Genomic DNA, 23763 nt, shown 5'->3' with positions numbered 1-23763 from the left:
TCAAGTTCCGGCTGAAACACTTTAAGGCTGGTATAGCAGAGAATCACAAGGGTAAAGAGAACTCCTGGGACCATGCCACTAGGAACTGAAAAAATTATTTGATGTGCCTCATGGTTATTGAAGATATGGCAGGGAAAATAATTCCCTAACCCCTTCTCTGAGAGGATGTCTACACCTTAATCCCCAGAACCTGAGAATATGTTACCTTCTATGGGAAAAGGGATATGGGAAGGGTATTCTTGACTATCTGGGTGGGCCCAATCCAATCACGTGAGTCCTTAAAAGTGGAAGAGAAGGCAGAAGATTAGGTCAGAGAGATGTGACATGAGAGGTACATGGCGGCCATTGCTGGATTTGAAGACGGAGGAAGGTCATTTGTCATAGCAGCAATAGCAAACTAATAACAGAGGACAAGAGAGAGGGTGATTTCATAGAGGGAAGGTAGAAGGCAAAGGCCACCAGTTTGATGACCCTGCCAAAGTTTCTTTGCAATAAAAACAACTACTCAGCAACAATAATAACAGTCTGCTGAATGCCTGTTATTGGCCAGCCATGTGCAAAGCACTTTTGTGTTACATAATTTCATCTTATTGAGTTCATGTAAATAGCTCGGCATATAAGTATGATTATTTCTACTTTGCAGATAAAAAAAATTATGGCTTTAATTTCTTATACTTTATCCAATTCTCACAGAAACCCTATGAGATAAATATTATTTGTCCCTATGTTCAGACAAGGAAACTGAGGCAAAGAAGCAGCCTCTCCTTCTCTGAAGATGTAAAGCACTCTGCTTGCACCTTTCTTGGGAAGCCTACAATGTCCAGTTTTGAATGGGAATGTGTCTTACCTCTTCTACTGGATTAGAAGCTACTGAAGGTCAGGGTCTCCCAGGTCCAGCCTCTGCACAGTCCTTGCAGAAGCTTTATAAATGAACAAATCAACCAATTAGCTTACTCTCTTCTGTGCAGTGAACTTGTTTGGGCTGGAGAAGCTTTTGTTTCCATGACAACTTTAAGACCCACAAAGCAGAGTGCTCTGACTCAATTTCCTTCCCTTCAGAAGTCGAGGCTTCTGCTTGATTAGAGGTTTTCACCTCTCTTTGCAGCAAGAGGAAGAAGAGCAGCAGAAGATAAAGTCTTCTCTCTACTCCATGCCGCTGTTCCATTGCTAAGGTATGCAGCTGAGGATCGTGCAAAAGTGTAGATATTGGAGTGAAGAGACACATTCAAGTGAGTACACTTCTTTCTACCTGAGTGTCACTGAGAATGGTCCACAACCAGTCTGGCCTTAGTTTATCAATGAATGGGCTTAATCATCCTAGGTCTCAGCACATTTGGAGAAATTTAATGAGGTGACATAGGAAAAGCCTTTAGCACACTAACTGCCAACCAACAACTGCTTTACTTCACCTCTTCCCTACACTAGAAATGAGCGAGATATTTCTATAAGTATTGGCAGGAGATTATAATATGGTGCTTTAAAAATATAACATAAAAATACATATATTCACTTAACTTTCTCAAGACATTTTCCCACCAGGGGGATGTGGGAAAGGAATCTGCACTGGGAGCAGAGAGATCTGAAATTTAGGTGCTATTATTTTAAAAATCAGCCATTTCCAGTAGTTTTTCTTCTTAAAAGCATTCATTCGCCCCCTCACAAATCTAATAAATATTTCAAACACAGAGATGGCACCCTGGAAATAGAAAGAAGCTTGGATGGAGTTAGGAGAGCAGGGCTCTGGTTCTGGCTTCAACGAAATCTCACCATGTGATCTCGAGTTTGTTACTGAACCTCTCTGGGCTTCAGATCCTATGTAATCAACAGGCCCAAAGCACTTTACGGCATGTTTCAGCTGTCATGTTCTATGCCTTTGTCTTGCAAGGCACTGCGGGGCAATCAGGTTAACTTTCCATGTGGCTGGTAGTGTATGTGTCTCCTAGGACTGTGCTTGCTTTGTGAAAATCGCTCCGCTCTGTGCCATCTCCTCCATCAACCCTGGAACTTCTTTCCCCTTCCCTCCACCCCTACTGGGCATAGCCTCTCATAGGCTCTTATATCACATTGTATGGTGATTTCTAATCTTTGCAAATTCTAGTTTGTATATGCATGGGGGACAAGGGAGGTTTATATTCCTCCTATCCCCAGGGCCTACCACATAGCAGATGTCCAATAAAAGTTATTTTCTGTTATTACACTTGTCACCTATACTTCTCATAGGGCAATCTTTGGAATTCAGCTGTGTACATTTTTTCTGATGAAGGCACAGACAGTTGGAAACAACAGGAAAGCCTGAATAGCACCTAGCACTGGCTTCCCTGCCTTTCTTAGGAGTTGATGAAGATTCATGCAATGTTCCTTTTTCAAGTCAGAATGCATTCATCTCAGGGTAGAAGGAAATACCCAGTTCTGTACTGATTACTTTTCATGTCTCCTCGAGGAATCATATGTGCACCTGTGGATCAGTCACCATATCCAGGCTGATTGAGGTCTGGTGTGGCCACTTAATTCCCCATCTATTTCGATAATGAATTGTCATTAGTGAAAAGGGTGGCTGAATCCACCCACAGATCAGTGTTAGTGCATGAGAACACATTAGCTTCTGCCAGTCCTTGCTAAGAGGGCATTGACCAAGATGCTGTTTCTCAGTGATTCCTGAGCACACAAAGGCCTTACAATGTGCCAGGCACTGCTCTAGGTATTTATTATCTGTGATTCAAGAGATTCTACTCCTTAAAGTGTAGGCATTGTCTCCAGTTGAGAGAAGGGTAAATGCACTGTGTGCCATGGACTGTGGTATCACATGGGTTAGGCCATTTTGTCATTAATAACCTTATAAGGCAGGTTTGTGCTCTGTAAAGATACACTTCTCGTCATGCCAGATGGCTTCCTTCTATGTCTGGAGGATATTGGGAAACCGTCAATTTCTACTGTACCCAAGGAATCAGGCAGTCACTGTCATGACTAAAGATGGAACTAATTGGGCACCAACTAGAGGTCCTCACAGCCTGGGCCTCTCTGCAGCTATGGCATTTTGATGATAATCAGGGAAGAAGCATTACTTTCGGGGCAACAACTCTCTCTGAATTTCTCCTGAGTCACCAGTGCTCCCCATCCCCTAGGGACACAGGGTGAGCAGAGCAGACTTCCTGTGTCCGGAGGCCTGCGTGTTGATCATTTCAGACAAGGCATCATCAGTCTCCAGGGACAGGGCCCACTCCAGCCTGCTTTCTCTCTCAGCGTGTCCTAGCAAACTGTCAGGGTGGTATACGGGGCCATGCCGACTGACAGGACCTCATCTGAGGGAAGCAGGGGCAAATCTGAACCTGCCCAAAGGCAGGGCTCGACAGACCACAGCAAATGGTACTTTAGACTTCAGGGTTAGGTGAGGCTATAAAAATTAATCATCTTAAAATCATTGTCTTTCCTCCCAAATGCCATCAGCTGGCCACTCAGGATTGAAATATGGGAAAGGGAATACTGCCAGGATGACTAGCCCAGGCTTTAGGACAGTTCGAAAAGCCTTTATGTGCTGGCTTTGTTTATCAGGCAATCAAAATACATTAATCAAGATATTTCAGAAAGGCTGACATAGCTCTGACTGCAACCTTTTATTTCTGATCCAAGCTGAAAATGTATACCAAGCTTTGGTATTCATGTCTTAGGGTCTCACTGCCACAAATTAGTAAGCTTTCTGTGAGAGAAAAAGAATACCACTTTTTTTTTTTTTGAGAGAGAGAGAGCAAGTGGGAGGGAGGGAGAAGGAGAAGGACAGAGAGAAGCCCAGGCAGATTCTACGCCCTGTGTAGAGTCTGATGTGGGGGGTTTGATCGCACGACACTGAGATCATGACCTGAGCCAAAATCAAGAGTCAGACACTTAACCGACTGAGCCTCTTAGGTACCCCAGGAAATATCTTGATACAGAATTTCATTATTGCTGATACACAATTATCATTTAAACATTTGAATCTTTCTATAGAAGACACATATAAAGACCATGAGACACGGACATAGGATAATCCCGGGTTCAAACAGCAGCTCTGCCATTCAAGCAGCTATGTGCCTGTCATCTCTGTCCCTGAGTCTCCAAAGATGCAAAATGAGAGGCAAGATCCCTATCCAACAGAGTCCTTATGGGAATTATACATACAAGACATTTTAGAACCCAACAGGCGCTCAGTATTTGTTAACTGAGTGTAAAATCTAAATTTCTTCCCCGTAAATTCCATTCCTTCTTTTCTAGTGTTGCTCACTAGAGCACAAACAAAGCAAGGCAAGTTTCTGCTTTCCAATAACACTGTAAGTATCTACTGACTGACAAGTGGGATCAGCTGGTATGTTGCCTGGCTTAGAAGAGATACTGGAGAAAGTTCATTTCTCTCATGAGCATATGGAAAGGGGAGAAAGACACGCAAGAACATTTGACATGACTACCCCAAATCCTTAGTGGTAGATTAACTGGTTGGTGATGAAATTCACATATCACAAAACCAGATTGGACTATCACTTCAGCTCCCCCTGATACTGAGCCTGCTTTTTTGTCTGTGAGTTTTCGGAAAACTGGATGGGTACAACAGGCCTGGATTGAGGCAATGGTAGATCTGGAATGAGGGAAACTTCATCTCAAAATCTCACCTATGTCCATAAATGCTCCCCTTATCACTTTTTGAATGAGGACAGATAGAAGATGGTTCCCTTCTCACCCAGGTAAAAACATTGAGTTCAGGATGTAATTTAACTTCCACATATGGATATGAGATAATAGTCATTTAATGCAATATTATTTACAGAGTGGCTACTATGTGCCAATCACTGTGTTATTTGCTGAGGATTCAGCAGTGAACAAGAGGTTTGCTTCTTGTTCTCATGGAGCTTAATGTTGGGTTGACAATAGAGCTAAGGGTATATTCATTCAGTTACTCACACATTCATTTATCCATTCAGCAAATACTTATCAAGCATGTACCAATGATGATTCTAGGAGCTTAGGGTCTACCGATGAACGCAGACAGACAAAAATTCCTGCCTTCATGGAACTTATATTCTAGTGAGAGGACATGGTAATAAGTACACAGTATAGTAGGAGTTAATACTTGCTATGGAAAAGTGCAAAATAGAGCAGAGTAAAAATTAGGATTTTTAGACAGGTAGAGCTGTGGTAGTGGTGCAGTTTGCATTTTTGAACAGGGGATGTGGTCAAGGTAGGACTTGCTGAGAGACAGGTGGGGCAAGGCTTGAAGGAGGTAAGGGAGTTACCACAAAGACATCTGATGAAGTGTTCTAAGAAGAGTGAACAGGCAGTGCAAAGGCCCCAAATACAGTTAAAACTGAGTGCAGTCTATGCTCTCATAGGAATTAGTATGGGGGGCTACAGGATCACAGAGCAGGAACCCCATCAGGTGCTCAGAAATGAGTTGCTGAATGGACAGTTCTCCCAGATCTACTAGCTGAGAGGTGATAATGGTAGCTCACCTGCCTAGCTCACCCTACTGAGCAGGCGTGTTCTTCAGGCATTTTCCAATGGGAATCTCATCTCTGTCAGTAGTCATCTCACATCTTGAGGACTCAGCTTCCTCCCTCAGCCTCTCCTGCATCCTTGGAGGAAGGCACGTGAGCTGGGCCATGGAACACCTTCCCTTCTCTTAGACACTCTACCACAGCTCACACCTTGCAGAGGAATTTTTTAGCAAGAAGTTTTCCTAACATAATTTAAAAAGTCAAAGCATTGACTAGTTAGAAAGAAACAAGCATTCTGTAAATTTCAGTCTGTTCTATGAAACTCAGAACTTTCTCTGGAACCCCTCCCTGAGCCTATCCAGAGAGGGCTATCTATTCCTTTCTCCCAGCCAGGTTGCTACCTTGTCCATGGTCTTGTTCTTGGACTCAGCAGGCTACTTTTTTTTTTTTTTTTAAGATTTTATTTATTTGTTTGACAGAGATAGAGACAGCCAGCGAGAGAGAGAACACAAGCAGGGGGAGTGGGAAAGGAAGAAGCAGGCTCATAGCGGAGGAGCCTGATGTGGGACTCGATCCCAGGACCCCGGGATCACGCCCTGGGCCAAAGGCAACGCTGAACTGCTGTGCCACCCAGGCGCCCCTCAGCAGGCTACATTTTAGTTGATTTGCCTGTGGGTCTGTTTTCCCTTCTAGGCTGCTCAGTTCCTGAGGGTAAGGACAGAGTCTTATTCATCATTCATCTGTGTGTCTCTTAAACAGAGCGCAGAGTGGGAGGCGATCACAACACAAGGCTAAATTGAATTAAACTGAATTCAGAACCCAAGCTGTGTGACCTTGGGAACATTACTTCAGCTCTTTAGGTCTCTTTCAGTTACCTCATCTGTAAAAAGGGATTAAAAATACTATATTTTATCAATTTTAAGATGCACCTTTTTTTTCATTCCCGTCTCTACAAGTTAGGATGTATCTTTTTTTTTTTTAAGCATTTTTAAAAAAGATTTTGTTTCTTTATTTCAGAGAGAGAGAGAGAAAGCAGGGGAGGAGCAGAGCCAGAGAGAATCTGAGGCAGACTGCACCCAGTGGGGAGTCCAACACAGGGCTCAATCCCATAACCAGGAGATCATGACCTGAGCTGAAATCAACAGTCAGATGGTTAACCAACTGAGCCACCCAGGCACCCCTACTGTTAGGATGTATCTTACCATCAGTACCATCTCATAATTTAATCAGTGCATTTCTGCTTTCTTGGTGACACGTGGAGTGCATCTTACAATCAATGACAACCTAGATTCACTGAAAAGTATACGAACCATCTCACAGACTTTTGTGAGGATTAATGAATTATAGATCAAAAAGCTCTCAGATCCGGGGCAGCTGGATAGTGAAGTCGGCTGAGCACCCAGCTCTTGGTATTGGCTCAGGTCGTGATCTCAGGGTTTGAGATTGAGCCCCGCATTGGGCTCCATGCTCAGCATGGAGTCTGCTTGAAATTCTCCCTCTGCCCCTCACCCCCCAGCCCCCAAGTGTTCTCTTTCTCTCTCAAATAAATAAATAAATCTTTTTAAAAAAAGCTCTCAGATCATAAACTGCTCTTGTTATACATTGTGGGTCACCCCACCTTCCACTCTTCGTTCTGTACACATTTTTTTTTTTAAACAAACCCCTGTAGTATTCTCTTCTCGATGATTGTTCAGAAGTGCTGAGGGACCAAATGCCTGCCTATAGCCTGACTTGATCGGAAAGAGTTCTGTTCCACAGTTGCACTTAGCTGAATGAAATGTCTGTAGGAAATGTCCCAGCTTTGCTCACAGCTTAGGAATTTAGGGAAAGAAAACAGAACTAATGATATCCAGAATATTAGTGTTTGAGCTTTTAGTATTTATGGTTTCTGTGAATATTAGTAGCACTTTATTCCAAGAGTATAATCGTTTAAGTTTAGTGCTAACGTTTTCAAGCTGGGGCATTTTCCATACACCTAGTGTAAGTCATTCACTCATTCATTCACAATCTATTGAACACCTACTATGCACCAAGCAACAGGACAATGGAGTGTTGGTCAGACCTGAGAAATTCCCAGTTCTGCACGTTACTTGGTCTATGGCTGTAGGCAAGGTTTAAATTCTGTTTCTTATTGTATAAGTGAAAGACTAATTCCTGGCTGCCATGAACTGAATGTTTGTGTCCCCACAAAATTCCTATATAGAAACTGTTTTAACCATCCAATGTGGGGCCTCTGGGAGGTAATTGGGATTGGATGCGGTCATGAGGGTGGATGAGTGCCCTTAAGAATCACAAGAAAGCTTGCATTTTCTCTCTCTGCCATGGGAGGGGACAGAGAGAAGCTGGTAGTCTGCAACCCGGAAGAGGGCCCACCCCAGGACCCCATCTGAATCTCAGACGTCAAGCCTCCAGAGCTGTGAGAAATAATTTCTGGTGTTTATCAGGCATCCAGTCCATGGTTGTAGCAACTTGAACTAAGATCTGCCTAACAGACACTGTTGGGATCAAATGAGGTAGCATGTGAAACTCCTGCAGCATGGTGCCTGGTGCATAGCTATGTGGAAAGCTGCAAGAATCATATGTCCTGGCACAGAAAACTCTGTTACAACTCAACTTTTACGGGGTTCGGGAATGATGTAATTCCAATTTGCATTTATATTAATATCGATCTATCTGTTTAACATTTGTCTGGCTCTTACTAAGTGGCAGACCTGGTGCTAGTGGTTCTCTTGGCAGTAAATGTGAGGAGAGCTTGGTGTAGAGATGTTTCACATGGGCTGGAGTGACTGGGCAATGGGCCTTGCTCTCCCTACTGCTGCTGTCATTCCATTTGCTAAAGTGATCAGATACTCCTGCGGGACTGCTCTAAGAAAGCCAATACACGTAACTTTTAAGTGCCTGAAACCACGTATTCATTCTTTTAGTCACAGTTAATGATTAATGCCCATTGTGTGCCAAGGCATTATGCTAGATTATAGCAGTGAAAAAAGAAAACCAAGAGTACTTTTTGAATTTAGAGGAAAGACAAATATATAAGAAATAGTTATCATTATGACACATCTTAAAAAGCAGATGGGAAGATAATCCACGAGAGTATATAGTGGAGAGAAATGGAAAGTACTGTGGGCAGAATGGATGGGGAGGCTTCCAGAAGGAGGTGCTATCTAATCTAACACCTGCAAGATGAGCAGATATAGTCAGAGGGAATATACATGCAGAGGCTCTGAAGGAGGTAATAGCGGGCAGTGAATCTCAAGGAAGACAAATGCCTTGGATGGCCCAAGATGAGAAGCCACGTCCTGAAGGGTCCTGCAGTCTTATGAAGCACAATTTCTCCTCATGGCAATGGGAGGCTATTAGAGGATTTTAAGAAGGACGCTGAGATGATCAGATTTGCATTGAAAACATCTTTCTGGGTATAAAGTGGAAAGTGGACTGGGCAAGAGCCAATGCCAAGACCCCAGGTAGTGGGCTGAGGCAGTGATCCTAATGATTATGACTTGACCAGGGTGGTGGCAGTGGGACAGACAGAAGTTCCAGATATTTACTTTAGCCAATGTCTCTCTCACCATAATCTTAAGCAATGCTTTCAAAGTTTTATTACCAGAACAAACCATTTTTTTTCTTTAAAGGAAAGCTTCTAAAAACATAACAAATGTCTGATTGAAAACAGAGAGGGAAACCGGATGGCCTCTTCCATTCCAACTGTGCAGTAACCCAAAGGCCCCTAAGAAGAACCCTGAGGCTCCTTAAATCAGAGCATGAGAATCTTCAATTTAGTACATTAGTTCCCAAGCACTTTAAAATGAAGAAACCTCTCTCTTATTGATGTCACGACACCCCCGCTCCCATCTCCAATTCCCGCAGGTGTCCATTTGCTTTCAAAATGAAAGCTTGACAGAGATTCTTCTTGGAGAACTTTGGGAGAATTTAGCAAAGCCTCTTTGAGATAACTAGAGCTGTACCAGCTCTAGTGTTCTGAACTCTAATTACAGAACTCTACAGGATGGAATTGTGATTAGTTCTCTCAAAGAGTAAATAGCACCACTCAATATCTGTAGAAATCATTTCTACAGATATTATTGCATATGTTTTGAGGAGTAGATTCCTTTCTGTTCTCAGAGGTTGTTTATACTGACAAGCAGGAGATAGTTCCTCAGAAGAAGGGAAATCTTCTTGTTAGAATGTCAACACATTCATAAAGAACAAGAGAAAGCTCCCAGGAGGAAGTCAACAGCCCATCCAGTGAAGTATGTGTATGGACTGAGAGCACTTTGACGGGTGGAGAAACATTTCTTTTAATAAGAGGAAAGAATGAGAACTTGCTGCTTGATACCATTTTTGCATGTTAGCCACAGCTGGGGTTTGATAAAGAAGCAAGTGGGAAACCAACTTGAAGTTGACCAATCAGACTTGATAGAAGTGTATCATTTGGACAGTAAAGCATGACAGGAACTTGGCCATGATAGTTATTCCTAGACCAGTGAGCTTTCAGTGGAAGGCCAGCTGGGATGATGCTGGGGAAGATGTTGAATGAGGAACTAGATGTGAGAAGCATGCAGGCTGTCAGACTGACTGCTGGATAGTGGCCCTTAGAGACAGCAAGGTCCACAGCTCCAATCCCCAGCCCATAAGTGAAGCCATGAACTGCCCTTTCCCTTCCCACAGTCTCATTTTCAGTGGTCGTAACATTGCCTGAGCACCACCTTGGAAATGGCTTCTCTCCTTTATTTGTTCTCCATCTGCTCTCTCTTCTCATCTGGGTCCTGTTATTTATTAAGATGCTTCTCCAATGCCCTAAATACTGTGCTCAGTGCTAAAGATAAAAGATGAGTGAGGTAGTACCTCTGCCCTCACACGGATGTATGAGTCTAGTAGGTGAGACAATATTGTAAGCAAATCAATTATACTTAGTTTATTACATGCACCAGTAGAAGCATTACAATCTGTAGAGGAAACCAAGGGCTGCCCACTCTAAATTGTGTGACACTCTCCCGCGGTCAGCCACTTCTATTGGACTGGCCAGATCTCATGCTCTACAAGATCATAAGCGGCTTCTGATAGTTGCCAGGGATTAAGCCACAGAGCCAAAGGAAAGGTTTTGTAACCCAAGTTCTGGGTAATAACTTTTATAGCTGGAATTTCCTCTGTCTTTGGGAACTTTCTATCACCTCTAATTTCAGCAGGGTTGGTTATTTGATACAAGCTCCAGAGAAATAATAGTCCTCTAGGGTCTGCATCGTGGCCATATATTTGGCGGGTGTACTTCTTGTCTTGCATCAAAGGTTAGAAATGATAAACAAAACCTGCAAACAGGCTTATGTTGCTCATAGCTATTTCATCATTGGGTTTTAGGCATAACAGTAACTGGCAGTGGAATAATTAGGTAAGATGAATGCTTGATTCCCATCAAATCTGCCAAAAGAAAGCAGGTATTAGGTTTTGGAAAAATGCCCTGCAGACTGGTAATTTGGGGTAGTGGGGAGCAGGATTTCCTGTTTTACAGATGGGTGAGCATCCTAAGGGAATCAACTTGTTGTGAAGTTAATCAGAGTAGACTGTTTGGCAAGGAAGAAGCTCATTGCCTAGGACAGATTTAGATCAATTCTGGCAGGAAGGAATATCCACAAGGGGCCGTTTTCAATTTCATTTAATCAGTTAGAGAAGACAGAGTTACCAACATCAAGTGGGTTGGATATGGAATCTATAAAATAGAGAGAGAAATATGTATTTGAGTGAAGTAATTTGTTTGATAATCCACAGAGATGTGGGCTTTTATAATTTCATGGTAAAGTCACAAAGTTCATGATTTCTCTAAATTGGCTCTATCGTAGTCTCTCACTCCAAAGTTTCTCGCTGGGATTTATGAGGTTTCTTTGCTGTCTCTCTCTCTCTCTGTCTCCTTTTGTTTTGTTCAAAGTGATACATTTAAGAAATAACTCTTTTGGTGGTTTTAAATAGTTTTCAATAATGTTATTTTTATTTTTATAAAACTGTTGGAAGTTTATTTTTATTTTTGTCCCTGTCAGTCTCTTTTGATATACAACATAAAAACACCCGTTATGTATTTTTTTTTCCCCAGGTAAAGATGCCTTAGTCTATTATATGGTAGTTTGGGGTTCAAGACGAGGAGGAAATGAGAAAGGAAAGTAATAATTCTTGAGCACCTGCTATCGGTTAGCTACCAGAAGAGGCACTTTTCATATGTTGGCAGTGAATACTAAGAGCACTGTGAATTTGTTACTAATCTCTCCATTTTACAAATTTAAAAAAGTGAAGTTCACAGATACTGACCATGGTTACTTAGCAGGTAAATGGCAGAGTTAGGAACTGAACCCGGATTTGTCTCTGGTTGCCCGCTCCCTATCCCCTGCATTCTGTCTGTGGTTCTCCCTCCCACAGACCTTCAGATCCAAGTGCTGGCAGCCATTTGTGAGGAGACCTCTCCAAGTTCTGCCGATAAAGGGTAATTTTGGCTTTCCTCAAAGATCGTAAGCTCTATTATTTGTATTGTAGCTCAGCGGTAAGGGTTTCCTGGATGCTCAGGTCTGTTTGTTAATTATTATTTTCAAGAATGATATACCGTGCTGATAGTCGTTGACAAAGCACCTTCACATGTTATTCAGTCTTCATGGTAGCCGCATGGAATAAACAATTCTATTCCCTCTGATTTACACTGAGACCCAGAGAAGATGATGAATATGATGATAATATAAATAATGATCATTTACTGAATTGCTATTAAGTATAAGACATGACATAGGAATTCACAGCAATTCTACAAAGTTGGACTTAGTAGTTCCATCCATAGGCCATCAAACTGGGATTATAAGAGTTGAAGTGACTTATAGGTCCCGCAGCTATTAACTGGTTGAGTCAATATTCAAACTAAGGTCTTTTGACTTCAGTCCTTGGCCCTCTCCTTTCCATCACAGTGAACATGACACTGGGGGGGCATTTATGGTACACTGAGACTCACTCATTGCCAGCAGTTTTCTTCATAAATGTCATGCATGGGTGACCTTGTGATGTCCCAGAAAGCTGCCATTTACCCTTACTTATTTGGGGAATTGTCAGATGGTAAAGATACCAGTAGAGACATTCAGTTTGCTGAGACCCCTGAAAGAAGCCTGAGCTAGAAACACAAGGCTATATAACTGGCAATCACTTATAGTGATATAAGGATATCACTGTCGTTATTTGAATAATGAGAAGAATGTTTATAGAGCAGGGCAAAATATGGGATGTAATCAGTTTATTTTATCGTGCTAATAGAATTATTTGACATTGTTTCTGCGCAAATGAATGCACAGCTTAGTACAACCTAGGCTTTCAGTAAATTGAAAGAATAAATAAGGAGAACAAAAGGACAACTTGGTGAGGTACAAGTAGGTTTTTCCTTTTCTCCAAAAACTCTGGTGTTCTTTCATGTTTCTTTTTATTCTAAATAGAAATCAAGTTTAAACTAACATGGACCAAATCTGTACAGCAACTCCCATTCTTCACATTTCCCATGTATTTTACTGATCTGCATTTGGTCTGTGGGATCCCGTTAGTAGGTCGCTCCCTCCACAAGGGTAATTGGCAGGAACATTTTCCCCCCAATTCCTTAGTACTGGGTTTAACGTTGGTTCTTTTAAATTCAAAGTTCTTTGATCATCCCCTTTTAAGCTGTGAGGGATCCTTTAAATAAAATCAAAAGGAGTTTAGGATGCTTGTGGTGTAGTTTCTTAATAAAGAAAACCACTTGGTGTTAACATAGCTGTAAGTGAGGATTTTGAAAGTTCTTGCTTCACCTTATCTGCTCTCTATATTCTAAGAATTGCAGAAGAAATTGTAAAATACCACCTTTGGTAAAACCTGATGGGTTTTGGGAAATAACAATTATACTAAGAGTTACTTTTATTTAGCAACGAATATGTGATGGGCTCTCTGCTAAGCAGTTCATAGCCATTATTTCAAGTTCTCACAAGAATCCTACAAGGAGGTGGGTTTTTATTATTATCCTTGTTTTATGAAAGAGGAAATTAAAGTCTAGAAAGATTGTTCAGCTTGAGTCAAGATTCATCTGATCAAAAATGAAAGCTTATCTATATTATAGAGTCACTGTGAGGATTAAATGAGATTGTTTACCAAGTGCTTGGCATGGTGCAAAGCTACTGTTTAAATTAATACTCATCTTATCTTGATTCCCCTTTCAATATTACTCTCAAGCATTTTACCATCTCCTTAGAATTTGGATTCTTGAAACACTGTCTGAGAGAAAACTGACAGTGACATGATTCACTGTTTTGACTTAATTTATCAAACAGCAGATATTTGGTCTGTTGGCCAGAATTCGTTGATTGCTCACCATGGACTTGTTCCAGCATATTCTTGGAAATTAGTCAGACAGTCCTAATTATTTGCATGGTTAGGGGTTTTCTATGATAAAACCATTGACAGATATGTCCATGTCAGTTATGGTAAAGTTAAGATGTACAATTGTCCTCTTGTGACAAGCTCAGGTGTTAGTTCGGAATTCTTTTTTTTAAACTTCTGCCCAATCATTTATTTTAACAAAATATAAGGTTCAATAGGTGAAAACTGTAAACATTTGAGTCTTGAGACCCTGGAATGGGGGTTCAGAAGGTCTCCGTCTCAGTCCAAAGTCTCTCCTCAACATCTGGGTGTCCCTGCTTGAGCCATTCTTCTGCTCATTGCTTCTCAAGGTTGTTACTTGTACATTGAGGATGCTGTGCTCCAGGACCTTAGTTCTCTTTTTTTAACCTGACAGGATGAGCCAGAATCCCTTGGGGGAAATTCTGCTCTTCAGCAGGTAGTATTAGGGGAAGTAAGGAAAGAAGACTGCTACTTGTGCTTCTGGACCTCTATTTACTGAGGGAACTACTGAAAAAAAAAACTTTTTAAAAAGTGATGTAAATGAAAGACTGTTTGCTTTATTAGTGTGTTATCTACTTGTTTTGAGAGGATTGATTATCTTTCCACAAGAATTAAATAAAATATCTCCATTTGTCATAATGTCTCATAGTGTCTCCCCTTCCTCCTCATCATCATTGTGCTGGCCAAGAAAGGCAGCACTTGGTCACAAACACAAGAACAATTAATTTTCTTCTGAATTGACTGGATTGAGGAAAGGGATTGGACTAAACATGTTCTAGTCGTAGTCTACAAGGAATTTCATGTCAAGTTGCCATTGCACTTCATACATACTCTAATCCAAGGAATTTACATAACTGTCATAATTGTGCAGTTGATTGTGTTTGCCCCACTGTCTTGCGAGCTCCTAGAGGGCACGGACTCATCTTAATGACTATGGCATTACCAGTAACTAGCATAGCTTCTGACACAGATCCCTCATTATAGAATAATTAATGAACCATTGCTAACTATTATTTGATCTTGAGACTACGAACTCCGCTACATCTGAGGTTATATTACTATGATTGTGGTGACGATTCAGTTCAGATTGTAATCTGAGGCCCTCAGTAGGGTTGATAGCTACATCCTTAACTCAACTCTCAAACTGGTTACTCAGCAAGTGAACCAAAGACATTATACCTCCTCTTCTCCTTACCTCACTGCCTTTGGAGTTCTAGAAAACACTTTGATTTGCAGACAGAAATTTGAGAAGAAGAAAAAGGCAGACAGTATATTATAACAGGGCCTTTGGGAATATGATAGACACAACCTATAAATCATATTTAAAAGCAAACTGAATTTTCTCAGAACTGGTAGGGATTTCTGCTCAACGTAGAGTACACAGCAGCACATTTCCTAGAGTGTGTTCTGTCACTAAATAACTATTCAAAAGCTGGATTAAACACTGTTTGTTACAGGGCCTTTCAGAGCCTTTAAAATAATCATCTGTATTGTGAACCTATAAGGAGGATATATAATACCCAATTGTGTCACAAACATTTGTGACAAGTGATTTTGAAGAGCACTTCTTACAAAATGCTAGTTTAGTGCAACTCCGACACTTTGCAGGTATACAGAATGGTTTACAAGTAAGGAAACTTCTTCAAGGATATTGAAATGGAGTACATAATATAAAGCAGGAAGTAGATTTCAGGCAGTCTGGTTTCTTTTCCAGAAAAGTACACCTGTTTCCACTATGCCACATATGCCTCTACTGGCCAATGAGAGAACTTTCTGCAGCAGTAACACTGTCCCTTCTGCTTAAAGAAGCCCTGTTTGCCCAATAATTAATGGCGGTTTTAATGCAATGGATTGCAATCACTGACATACTTTTTGTTTATTAATTTATTTGAGACACTTTTGAGTTCTAGTATAAAATGATTTTCCTAGAAAATATAATTTTCCCGAGTAAGATTATACAAGAGAAGGATGGCTTAAAATTCACATTCTAGGCATTATATAATAATGGAAGGATAATTGCTCAGCTATTGAATGGAAACATCTGGTAAAAATCAAATCAAAACAGGGGCGCCTGGGTGGCACAGCGGTTAAGCATCTGCCTTCGGCTCAGGGCGTGATCCCGGCATTACGGGATTGAGCCCCACATCAGGCTCCTCCACTATGAGCCTGCTTCTTCCTCTCCCACTCCCCCTGCTTGTGTTCCCTCTCTCGCTGGCTGTCTCTATCTCTGTTGAATAAATAAATAAAATCTTTAAAAAAAAATCAAATCAAAACAAAACAAAAAACAGAGCTACAATGACAAAGCATGATGAGGATAGAGGCATGAGGTCCATTTTCCAATAGGTCTTGAAGCTGAAGCTCCCACTGACCTGTCTGGAATTCCCTCCTCCTCTCTGCCCATCTGATTCCAGTCTCACTTTTCAAAGTCTAACTCCTGTTTGATTTTCTCCTACCAAGTCTTTTCTGACAATTTCTATGCCATTTTGCTGTCCTCCACATTCCTTACTGATCTCAGTTGGTTGAAATGCCAAGTGATGGAGCTGGAAGAGCTAAGTAGACTAGAGTTGAATTCTGGCTCTGCCTCTATTTGACCATCTAGGAAACCTCACAGTATTCCTGTGAAGAGTCACACACACATACACACACACACACATACACACACCCATACTCACATATAATGCTTAGCACAGTGTCTAGTACAAAAGTGTTAAAGAAATAACTGTTTTTCTAATTTTTGCTTGGATACTAGACCAATCTGCCCAACTTGATTAAAAGCTAAGGACAGTAGGTATGACACACATACACATTTTTTCTTTCTCTTTCACTCACCACAATGCCAAGAACATTTTCATTCAAAAACAGTATGTTAAATGCCTCCTAGTAAGTGATGAACATCCCACAGTAGGTGTCTGTAATTTATTTTATCTTATGGAAAGGGTTATATGAGATAAACGAAATGCACAATGCAAATTTCTGAAAACAGTGCCAAAGCAATGAGTAGGTGCCTTTACTGTCACCACTCTAAGTACATAAATTTGTTTTATTGCTGTGCTAATACATGGAAAGAACACTTTACTTTATCTTGACTCCATCCTGAAGGCTAGTGATTTTTGCCCAGGAATAGCAAATCCAATTGAAAACTATTACCTCTGAGAAATGGAAACAAGGGAGACAAAAACAGGAAGGAGTCATCTGATTCTTACATTTTGGATGACTCATTGCAGGCCTGGGGTAAACAGGTATGACAAAGCTCAGTATGTACAACCTCAAATGGGAGGCACAAGGATAAGACACATCTAAGTGGATTCGAAAGTAGCCTATTTACTTGACCTCACCAAATCACTGGTTTTCTTTGCTGCGGCCCCATCGGCTTAGAGCTCAAATTTTTATGTAAGTTCTTTTTAACCTTCTATTTGAGGCTACTTTTTTTTTCAGAAGCAGCAACACAGTGGAAGAATGTTGAGGAAAGAGCTGGAAAACTGGGAACCTGGTTTGTCTCCATCATGTATTAATGAGAAGATTCTGGCCTTTCTGTGTCTTGATTTTCTCAACTATAAAATGCTATTTCATCCAAAGAACATTAAGTATCTCCCAAGTGCAAAGGATTCACTGTTCTAGGTACTGGGGCACTGGCATAAGAGGAAAAGCAAGGCAATCTAATGGGAAGACAAAAAAGTAAATCAATGATCACAGGACTTAAGAGGTTTAAGCAGAACCTCTATCTTCATCTACCTTTCATGCTTCCTTTACTTATTAATGAGAAAATCAACCCAGAATGAGTTAAATTACTTGCCATTGTCACAAAGGAATAATGTTCGTTTTCACAACATCCTAGCTTCAAGTGTGATCATCAGAGGCATTCAAAGATATGAAATACAGGTTTTTCTTTCTTTGAGAAGTAGTATTCCTAAAAAGTCATTGAAAATTTTAAAAAAATCTATTTTTAGTTGAGTAAAACAAATTGCTATTAAAAGATTTCTACTCCCTGTGTTTTGTCCTGAATTTGATTTGTTTAAAGAATGAGGTACATCTAAATTCTCCAGACAGTCCCTGAAGGCCATTATAAATCCCAGTGCTGTTTCTGTCAGAAATCTTATAGGAGGGGTACGGGGCAGTTAGAACAGTATAGAAAAGATACTTATGGATTACGATTCAGAATAAAAGTATGACGCAACAATAGCCACCTTACTGAGTGTTTGTTATACATCAGACCCTTTCCACATATTAGCTCATTGTAACCTCCCAACATTTTATCCCCATTTACACCTGAGGATATTGAAGATGAGTGGTGAAGTGACTTGCCTAGGTTCACAACAAGAGACTCTGGATGAGCTGTTGATTCGAGATGCAAACTCTGGTACATAATGATCTTTCCAGGATAGGATGCACTGTGGAGGGCAGAGAGGGTCAAACCCCAGGTACTTCTTTTCATTCTTATGAGCCAGGCAGCAAGAGAGGGGTGAATGAGTGAACAGAGGGCACATCAGAGGGAGAAAACATCACCCAGAAAGGGGACTGGCTTAACAAAGTGGGATGTTAGAAAGATGGCTTTAAGGCAGAGGCCATGTGGAAGGACTTGGCCAAGCCCATCACAGAAATTCATACTGTCTGAAAAATTCTTCAAGCTGTAGGAGAGCAGGGCCATCTGTTTAAACAGGACAGCTCTGTGGGAATAGCTTCATGAGGATATGTTAAGTAAGATCCAGACTTTCAAGCCATTCCCCTGTGAAAGTGGAGAATGAGCTGAGCTTATTTTCCCTTGTCTATAAAAAGAAGTTAAATCTATGTTTGGTCACTTCACATAGTCTTTTGTTCAAGCACTTAGTACGGTGTCTGGTACATGGTAACTTATTTAAAAACCTGTAACTGTTAAGCATACTGAACATGGGCCCCCTCAGTCTGGCACCTTAACCTATACCCCCTCTAACCCATATGCCAATTACAAAAATCCACTGGGTAGCATGAGAAGTCTACGCCCATGGTGCAGAAGTAAAACTCTCAGATCCACTGTTTATTAACCCACAAAATAGGGATAAACATTCCTATTAATTCCTAGGATGCCTGTAATGGATCTAAGAAGAGAATGTAATCACTCTGTGAACTGCATATGATTATCCAAATGCGAAGGAATGTCAATACGGTTATTACTATTGCTCCTTATTGCTATTTTTGGAATACTCAGGAAAACACTTTTCTTAATGGTTTAGGCCAATTTTTTAAATCATTTTACTCCAAAGAACTTCTTCCAATAGGTAAATAGTAATGGGGACAATGGGCAAACCTATGCTTAGGTTAAATGACAGATGAGCCATTATATTTAAGTAAATATTTGTTGGTTTTGCTTTTTAAATAAACTTGTTTCTGTTTATTCAATTATTTTATTTAATTCCAGTAATTCTGTCCATAAGCAGTTGTTAACTGTGCAAGTTACTGTGAGAGAGACCACGGAGCCATATATGAAAAGCACTGGAATTTGAAAACAAAGTTATCTGCTCTGAACTTCACCTCTTCCCCTTAAGAACTTTCAAACCCATCTCCAGCAAGAGGTACCCAGCCCTGTTAAAATGTGACCCTGAACAATTTGTGTACCATTTTGAGCCTCCTTTTCCTCACCTTTGAGGGAGAAATTGCACCACTCACTCTGTCTATTCAAGGGAATTTGTGAGGATTGAGTAAAATGGACCACACCAATGTAAGGTATTGTTATTTGGCAGAAGAGAAGTGTGCATGTTGTGTTAATAAACTGGAATCATATAGTGAGAAATATTACTGATGAATGGACAGAGGCTGTTTGCTGCATTCTCTTGCTGTAAAAAATTCTAAGTGAGAAGCTGACTATAGTCAGGAGGATGACAGAGATCCACTGTGAGATCAGAGGTGGATTTTAATGGCTAATGTCATTGATATGACTGCCTGATGTGTTGATCTTAATGTATTCACATTTCTTATTTAGCTTTTTTTTTTTTAAAGATTTTATTTATTTATTTGACAGAGAGACAGCCAGCAAGAGAGGGAACACAGGCAGGGGGAGTGGGAGAGGGAGAAGCAGGCTCCCAGCAGAGTAGCCTGATGTGGGGCTCAATCCCAGGACTCTGGGATCACGCCCTGAGCCGAAGGCAGACGCTTAACGACTGCACCACCCAGGTGCCCCTCTTATTTAGCTTTTACAGCATCAAGTACCCATTTAGAGGATATATTTCTATAATAAATATAATAGTATGGAGAAATGATCACAATAATGGTATATAAATAAAAGGAATAGGCAGAACTCTCTATATGGTTTATTCTAACTTTGTTTTACATACATATATAGATGCAAAGTTTATACACCAAAAAAACCACTTCCTTTTGAGTGGTGGAATTATGAGTGAGTTTTATCTTTGTCTTCGTAGTTTTCTTTACTTTCCTACTTTTCTATAGTGTTTTTAATGTTAAAAACTTCTTATTTCAAATAGGGAACCCTAGAACCTTCACTCCGACTTACTGTAAGATATTCTTTTCATGTATTTTTGTTTCACATTTGAAAAGCAGGGACCCTTTCAGCTTGAGAACATTTATTGTGGACAAGATCTTGGGGGTGTATGTTACAAGTAGAAACTGGGGAATCCAGTGAGCTTAGAGGCTGAAAAGATCAGGGGTGAGAGTCAGTGATAGGGGACACAGTATGACCATCCGCATAACCCAAGAATTTACAAAAGATGTCTGGAAAATGACAGAAAGCCCTAAGTCTAGAAAATCATATGAATCTCTTACCAGACATAAAACTCAGAATCTCCAAGAAGAAAGTAGGATGATACAGACAGGTAGCAGACCTACTCCCTTTATTCAACCCATTTGTATACCCGGCTCAGAACCCTGGAAACTACACATGCAATGAGGGTGTAAGAACACCCCAAACCAGAGGGCCTCTAGAGAATTCCAGGTCCATGCTCAATCACTGGAGGAATCCTTTTCTACCATGCATGATGGACAGCCACGCAGCTTCTGCTAGAGCATCTGCTGAGGTGGGGAGCCAACTCACTCGGTGAGGTTTCATTGGTTAGATAAAATAGTTCTTCATTATTCTGAACCAACTTCTGAATTCTGGTAGCACAGAACAAGTCTATTGCCTCTTCTGCATGACAGTCATTCAAATACTTAACAGTGACACTAAGGACTCGAACTTGACTCTTCTGATTGCAAAAGATTACTACTCCCATTACTTTATGGCATCATTAGGGCTTTCTGGTTCATTATTCTGCCTGATTACATATTTCATGTGCCACCTAGTTGTATGACTTGAAAATGGTATGGTCTTTTACTCCTGTTTTCCAACTAATTGATTTATTAGTCTAACCCAGGTAATAGGTCTTTTTTGTTTGTTTACTTTAGAGGCGCAAAATATGTCATCACATTATTAGAACGAATTTATGATCATAATTATGTAACATGTGATTTACCCCAACAAAATGATTATAAAGGAGCAATTCCAAAATAGTGATTACAGCCGCCAACAGAAGTTAGATTCATGTCTTAGGCATCTCTTAGCATATAAATGTTCAAATTATTATGATGGCAAGAGATATGGCTACAAGTATCTTATACTGAGTTCATCAGGAGAGGATCATAATTACTTATGTGGCATGAATATAATTCAGGAACAATATAAAACACCTTTCTTTCTTATCTCAAAGTCAATATATTACTAAAACTGCTCTGATGAATAACACAATCTCATTCTTTTATAGAACAGACTGACAATACCCTGCATCTCCTCACAAAAACGCAAAAATCAGTATCTTCCTTCACAGAAACATAAAACTTTTGAAGACTGAGGAAAATCTAATCTAATAAAGGTAACATTTTCTTTTCAGAAAATTAGATAATTCTGAATAAGTGGACATTTTATTATTTACCTATTTTCTGTCTCTTCTCATTTTAACATTACCTTTTGCTAAAATATAGAGACATTTTATTTGCAATGAGCAAATTGAACCCAGACACTACATATCATTAGATGCATTTGAATGGACAGTGGCTGAAAAGTTTTCTCCTTGGATGTACAATGAATATATATGGTTCATCACTGATGAAGCACAGTTAAGTTTATAACCATGCTTGTAGTACAGCAAAGGGAAAGAAGATTTTAATATGGGTGGATTTGGCTCGAATTCTAGTTTTATTTCTTATTGTGTTTGAACTTTTGACTTTCAAGTTCCTCATATGTAAAATAATGTTGAAACCTACTCAAGTGGTTACTGTAGTAATTAAATGTGTTAATACAAAAAAACATGTATCAGAGCCTGGCAAATGCATATATGCATTTTCTTTCTTTAAACTCTTTAGCTAAACCTAGAGAAGGTATTTCACCATGCTGTCTTCATTATATTCTTTGGCAGGCACAAAGTTATGAAATTTGAGATGGAGGAAGCAGAGAATCCTTTGAAATCAAAAGTATCTTTCTTTTGCAGATATAGCTTCTATATTAGCATGTATTGATTTTAAAGATCATTTGGACATATTTCAAGCAATTTAAATTCTGTTTTCAGGTAATATCTTTGGAAAGATATTCCTGTATATATAGGCACTGAATTTATTCCAAGTATATTTGACATGTAAAACTAAAAAAGTGCAAATATTGCCTATAAGACATTTTTAAAAGAAAGATTTATTTGTGGGGTGCTTGGGTAGCTCAGTCAGTTAAGCGCTGCTCAACTCATGATCTCAGAGTCCCGGGATCAAGTTCCATGTGGAGCTTCTCACTCAGTGGGGAGTCTGCTTCTCCCTCTGACCCTCCTCCTCTTGTGCTCTTTCTCTCTCTCACAAATAATAAAATAAATAAAATCTTAAAAAAATAAGAATTAAAAGATTTATTTGAAGAAAGAAAGAAAGAAAGAAAGAAAGTGCATGTGAGAGGAAGGAGGGGGCAGAGGGAGAGAATCTCAAACAGACTCCCTGCTGAGCATGGAGCCCACTGCAGGGCTTGATCCCACAATCCATGAGATCATAGTCTAAGCCAAAACCAAGAGTTGGACACTCAACTGAATGAGCCACCCATGTGCCCCGGGACATTTTTTTTAAGGTGGGAAATGAATGCTTAAGGGTATCCAATATAGCCATACTCTGACTTTTAGAAAAGCTTTCTTTTTTTAAATTTTTGTTTGCTGTGATCTGATAGTTTCTCCAGTCACCCTTTTAAGCCTATTTTCAGGTGGTCTCTATATACTGTCATGTCCCTCTGAATAAGCAAAACAATCACCATATCATAGATTCACTTTATCCTGAACTGAATCAAACTCTTGTGATTCCAAAGCTGATGGATGAGCTTTCCTCTGCCACAAGAACACACCACCAGAACTGTTGTCTCCAAGAGCACACAGTCTTGGCTACACTGCAGGAACCAGGAGATTGCCACTGAAACTGTTAGCTCCAAGTACGTGATAGAACTCCTAGATCAGCACAGGTAAAAAGTGGAATGCCCTCAGCTTTTCCTCCTGACACTACTAAAGCTATTTCCAAAACCATGGAAATTCTGATAACACAGTTCAAAAAGCCCAAACATCTCTAAAACCAGTGTGCTTCCCGAAAAAATATCATATCTAAAAGAAGTAAAGCTTGCAACTCATTTCTATATCCCAAGACTTGGTTGACTGCATATAATTGGTAGAACTGAAATTATATCTGATAGCCCAGCAATATGGCACTTGCAAGGGCATGTGTGATATGTAGTGTGTAGCTTTAAGAGTATAAGAAAGGACTTTCATTTCCATGCAAGATGGATGGAATAATAAAAATCAGATTTCACCTCCAACCTCAAAAAATCTAAAGGAAATAAAATCAGACAAACTAAAAATTACTGGTGTCCCAGACACTGGACATCGAACAGTGAGAACACTGACCTTTAATAGACAGGAAGCAAATGAGGTAAGTCCTATAATTGCCC

The 23763-nt window shown here is 40.2% G+C and overlaps 1 protein-coding gene and 1 long non-coding RNA gene across 32 annotated transcripts in view; one reads left to right on the top strand and one right to left on the bottom strand.

Annotated features, from left to right (window-relative positions):
- DLG2 (discs large MAGUK scaffold protein 2) overlaps positions 1-23763 on the bottom strand; it is a 1964683-nt gene that overhangs the window by 71400 nt on the left and 1869520 nt on the right. The gene's annotated exons all lie outside the window — the stretch shown is intronic.
- Positions 1053-23763, top strand: part of LOC105241548 — a 159968-nt gene continuing 137257 nt past the window's right edge. For 5 of the 12 annotated variants that reach the window (XR_004627128.1, XR_004627125.1, XR_004627124.1 and 2 more), the window contains exons 1-5: positions 1054-1229; positions 17277-18259; positions 19234-19387; positions 21569-21676; positions 23134-23283. This is a non-coding gene — a long non-coding RNA (uncharacterized LOC105241548). Of the gene's footprint in view, positions 1230-17276; positions 18260-19233; positions 19388-21568; positions 21677-23133; positions 23284-23763 lie in introns of all 12 variants that reach the window. The other 7 variants (XR_004627131.1, XR_004627126.1, XR_004627130.1 and 4 more) reach the window with 5 other exon arrangements.

Source organism: Ailuropoda melanoleuca, chromosome 8 (genome assembly GCF_002007445.2).
Source record: "Ailuropoda melanoleuca isolate Jingjing chromosome 8, ASM200744v2, whole genome shotgun sequence".
Lineage (NCBI taxonomy): Eukaryota > Metazoa > Chordata > Mammalia > Carnivora > Ursidae > Ailuropoda > Ailuropoda melanoleuca.
The sequence above is the reverse complement of the archived record's forward strand: the minus strand, read 5'-3'. Positions and strand labels throughout refer to the sequence as shown.